Raw genomic sequence first — 5,261 nt, 5'->3', positions numbered from 1 at the left:
GATTAGATCTTGGATTTATTCGTCTTGCGGTAGGAAATTTTTTGTTTTCTATGCTACGAACCCCATCAAAAAGATGCCGTGGGGAGACCCTTGGTCATGATATCCGCAAATTGTTGGGAGGTGGGCACATGAAGTACTCGAATGTGTCCAAGGGCCACCTGTTCCCGAACAAAGTGGATGTCCAGCTCAATATGCTTGGTGCGGCGATGGTGAACCGGGTTGGCGGAGAGGTAGACGGCGGAGACATTGTCGCAGTAGACCACGGTGGCTTTGGCGACGGGACATGAGAGCTCAACGAGGAGTTGTCGCAGCCAGGAGACCTCGGCAACCGCGTTAGCAACAGCCCGGTACTCTGCTTCGGCGCTGGAGCGAGATACCGTGGGCTGTCGCTTAGACGACCAGGAGATGAGCGAGGGGCCGAAGTAGACGCAGTAGCCAGACGTGGAGCGACGCGTGTCGGGGCAGCCTGCCCAATCGGCGTCCGAGTAGGCGACGATGTCCGTGGCGGTGGAGGCGTGGAGAGAGAGACCGAAGTCCATGGTACCACGAATGTAGCGGAGGATCCGCTTGACCGCAGCCCAATGAGGATCCCGCGGAGCGTGCATGTGAAGGCACACCTGCTGAACAGCATACTGCAGCTCGGGGCGAGTCAAGGTGAGGTACTGTAGGGCACCGACGATGGAGCGGTAAGATGATGCGTCCGTGGCCAAGGAACCGTCTGTGGCGGAGAGCTTGGACTTCGTGTCGACAGGCGTGGCCGCGGGTTTGTAATTAAGCATACCGGCGCGGTCCAGGAGCTCATGGGCGTATTTGCGCTGATGAAGGAAGAAGCCGTCGGTGCGACGTACGACCTCGATGCCGAGGAAGTAGTGCAGAGGCCCCAAGTCCTTGAGGGCAAACTCAGTTCGAAGACGGTCGGTGAGCTGGCGCAGTAGGTCCGTGGAGCTAGCCGTTAAGATGATGTCGTCGACGTAGAGCAGCAGGTACGCGGTGGTGGCGCCATTGTTGTACACGAACAGCGATGCATCGGAGCGGGTGGAGCGGAAGCCGAGTTGGTGAAGAAACGCTGCGATGCGCTGGTACCAGGCGCGTGGGGCCTGCTTGAGCCCGTATAACGAGCGTGAGAGCAGGCACACGTGGTCGGGGTGGGCGCTGTCGACGAACCCAGTGGGCTGCTGGCAGAAGACCTGCTCCTCGAGATGGCCGTGAAGAAAGGCGTTGGAGACGTCCATCTGATGCACGGGCCATGCGCGGGAGACCGCGAGCTGAAGAACGGTGCGGATCGTCCCGGGCTTGACGACCGGGGCGAAGGTGTCGGTGAAGTCGACGCCGGCGCGCTGGCGAAAGCCGCGAACCACCCACCGCGCCGGCAGAGAGCGCCCGAGGTGCAGCGTGAGTGGAGGGAGACGGCTGAACGGGGTACAGGTCGCCGGGACTCTCACAGCGGTGCAAAACCATCCGGGTACGGGCGTCCTTTACAGAAAAACCAAACTCGTCAAATTCCACAGTTACAGAGTTATCACGAGAAAGAGTTTTGACGGAAACTAAATTTTGAACAAGATGTGGTGAAACTAAGACATTATTAATAGACAATGGTGTAGAATTAGAAGGAAAAGGAGTGGAGCCAATATGAGAGATGGGAAGACCAGCACCGTTATCGACGATGATGCGAGAGGAAGTGGATGTCGGAGATGAAGTGGAAAGGTTACCCGGGTGAGCAGCCATGTGTGCGGAGGCTCCGGTGTCCATGAACCAATCGCCACCGCCAGAGTAAGCGCCCGGCGAGGGGGCGTGCTGAAGGGCGGTGTACAGCGCGGGGTCCCAGTGGGTCGTCGGGGCCTGCGGCATCATGCCGCCGTAGGCGGGAGCGTAGGGCAGGCCGGCGGGAGCCTGCGGTGGCGCGGCGATGAAGGCCTGGTGCGTCTGCGGACGGGGGCCGACGGTGCCGGGGACGGGTGGGCGCGGAACGGGCATGGTGGAGGCGTGCACGACCCCCGTCTAGGGGTTGTGTCCGCCCGCCCATGGCGGAGTGGGGTGTGAGTACCCGGGGCGCAGACCGACGATGCCGGGGCCACCGTTGTTGCCACCGCCGCGGCCACCACCACGGCCACGGCGACGGCCACGGCCACCGCCCCCTCCTCCTTGGTGTTGTTGCGGCTGAGGCGCAGGGTGTGGAGGGGCGGGGGTGGGCGCCGGTGGAGCTCCTCCGCCATGAGGAAGGACGCTGTTGCCGCTGGCCCATAGGGCGGTGTGAACCGCCCGGGTGCGCACACCCTTCAGCCGGCGTTCCTCCAGCCGGAGGTAGTCGACCGCCCGCTCGAACGTAGGGTTGGTCATGAGGGTGAGGTTGGAGGCGGCGTTGCCGAGGTCCTCGTTGAGGCCGGCGGTGAGGGTGGAGAGGAGGAGCTCGTCGCCAATCCGGAACCCAAGGTCCTGGAGCTCGTCGGAGATGGCCTTGAGGCGCAGGCAGTAGGCGTCCAAGGTTTGATCGCCCTGGGGTGTGCCGAAGAATTCCTGCTGCAAAAAGGCAACACGTTGGAGCTTGTTATTGGTGAAGAGGCCGTTGATCTTTCCCCACACCGTGCGGGCATCATCGCCTTCCCGAACGACGGTCTTGAAGATGTCCGGCGAGACGGTGAGGAAGAGCCAGCGGATGATGGTGGCGTCGATGGCCAGCCAGTCGGAGTCGCGGGCGAGGAGGTCGGCGGTGCCGTCGATGTGATCGCGCAGGTTGTACTCGCGGAAGAGGAGGTAGAAGTACGTCTTCCAGGCGAGGTAGTTGGCGGCGATGGTGGACAGCTTGACGGGGACATGATCGGTGATGGCGACGGCGCGGAGTTGGCCGGGGTCGGGGAGGGGGGGCGGCGCACGGGGAAGAGGGGCGGCGCGCGGGTAGGGTTTAGGATCTAGGAGGTGTCTGATACCATGTAGAAGGAGATGCAATGCTCGATGTATTGATCGGATGCATATGGCGGTACATATATAGGCCACGTCCTCGACTATACAAGGAAGGAGGCGGACCCAAAAGTAAATACAATGATATGTATCGCTATACAATAACTACAAAGGATACACATCCGGATATACAAGATATGTATCTCAACAGAAGAGATGGCTCTGATACCATATAAGCCGTACTAGGTAAATTAGGAATTGGCTCATGCACACAATGCGGTGCTGGCCTCCTCTATTTATATCACAGAAGGATTACAGTACAAGGCAAATCTGATCCTATAATTACGGTGATCAGATTTGATTCAGTTTGCCACATACAAAAGGATCCTAATTGATTACAGGAGGTACATACGGAGTATATCTTAACACTTCATAAGTGTATGCACGTATTTGTGGTAGTCTGCATTTGTACCGTGTTTTCGTAAAAAAATAGGTAATTCTTTCCTTAAAATTTGCACGAGTATGTATCCGGATAATATATTTTTCTGAAACTCTAGGATACCATTTGAGATTGTTTGAAAATCAGGTCCACTAGAGCCGTGTTTTCCACAGCATCGCGAGGCGCGAGCACCAGGAGAAAAGAGAAGAGAAAGTGATGACGTGATGGCAGCTCCGGTGGCTTCCCTACCCTCATTCCCGCCGCGGAGCCACGCGTTCCCCTTCGGCCGGAGCGTGCCGGGCGCACGGCGGCAGCGAGGGGGATGCGGGGAGGATACTGGATCCGCTCGCCACGCCCTTCCATATCCTCGGCCTCGACGCCTCGGCCGCCTGCTCCGCCGCGCAGCTCAAGGCTGCCTCCGGCGCCCGGGTAGTGCATCGCTCCCTTGTCCTGCAACATGTTACAGCACATTTTAATGGTGCCTCTGCGGTGTTTGCAAGCCACAACAAATCACCGTCTCTGCAAAAAAAATAAAATGTTTTCTTAAATCCTAGAACTGAATATTTGCTATACTGTTTTATACAGACAATGTACTGTTGAACTCAACTCTAGGCATTGTATATTTGGAAAACCCCCAGGCAACGCATCACTTGATATGTCGTGCTCCATCACCCCAGCTTTATTCTCCAGTGAGTTAAGACTGCGAGTTCTTGTTACAGGTAAAGGAATTCCATCCTGATGTTTGCAAGGACACAGAGAATGCAGATTTAGTAATGAGACGAGTACTCGAGGCCTAGGCCTATGAGGTAACTGTGCTCAGATGCTCGTAAGATGCCTGCATTCCATGGAAGTTAATTTGACTGCTGCCATAACAATTACATTTATAGTAATAATCAAATTGAACCAACCGAGCTAATTTGGTCTTAAGGCTCCCTGAAAATGCCACTTCTGAATTTGGTGGTGTGCACTGTTTGTTTATAATCCTTAGTTTGTGTTCTTGCAATTCAAATGTTCCTATACATGTTTATATATGGCTCTGATGTACTTTGTAAACAATGCCACATAGTACGTATTATATTTTTCTAAAAAAAGATTTTATCCTTGAAAGAACTCAATGATGTAGAGGAGGGGCATATAGGTACAAACAAAACAAGAATATATGGAGAGGTGCATGTATTCAGCTCTTTTCGTTCCATTATTTTAAACCTTCTGCATCTGAAATCAAAGTCATGTTGAATCATGTTGCTAGCAAATAACTGCATTATCCTTTTTGGTAATTATTGCTCTTTACAAACCGCAATTAGTTACGCTGCTCATTTGACACAGATATTATCCGGTAACCAAGGAATGATGGTCGAAAGGTAGCAAATACTTCCATCTGCTTGTACTTCACATAAGAGTGAATTACTGTTTGGACCAGTTATTGTGCACCAGTTGCAGTTTGCGCCATGTATATTCAAATCATGCTTACATCATTCACCAATCACCCTAAGTGGAAAACTGGCTTGTTCAGTAAGGATTTATGGGGGTCAGTAAGCGCAAGCTGAGAAGTGCTCCCAATTGAATTTGTGAGGGCCAGTAAGCAGGTGATGCCAGCGTTATCCCAGCCAATAGGCTTGTGTCACCGCCATCAAAGAATTCAGTAAACCAATGTAGAGATTGTTGTTGCCTGATCATGCTTGTTGACCTTAGTGGCATTTGACATGTGAGGCCGGCTAACTAGAGTCAGGGGCGGAGACGGGGGGGGGGGGGCGAGCAGGGGTCAGAGACCCCCCCCCCCCCAACCGATCGCCCCCTCAATGAAATACCACAGGTCCAGTTCTATGTATGTGTACGTATATGCGCTAATGGTCGTAGATAAGCAGCTAATCAGATGCGGTGAGCAACCTAAACAAACAAAAAAGTACTAGTTAAGCCCAAACTTACG

The 5,261-nt window shown here is 54.2% G+C and overlaps 1 long non-coding RNA gene across 1 annotated transcript; it reads left to right on the top strand.

Annotated features, from left to right (window-relative positions):
- Positions 1 to 3,720: 3,720 nt before the first annotated feature.
- Positions 3,721 to 4,809, top strand: LOC124675531. The gene is made up of 2 exons (XR_006993300.1): positions 3,721 to 3,763; positions 4,054 to 4,809. It is a non-coding gene; the product is annotated as an uncharacterized LOC124675531 (long non-coding RNA).
- Positions 4,810 to 5,261: the final 452 nt, after the last annotated feature.

The sequence above is a fragment of the Lolium rigidum genome, chromosome 7, assembly GCF_022539505.1.
Source record: "Lolium rigidum isolate FL_2022 chromosome 7, APGP_CSIRO_Lrig_0.1, whole genome shotgun sequence".
Lineage (NCBI taxonomy): Eukaryota > Viridiplantae > Streptophyta > Magnoliopsida > Poales > Poaceae > Lolium > Lolium rigidum.
Note: the sequence above shows the minus strand (reverse complement) of the source record. Positions and strands in the feature narration are given on the sequence as shown.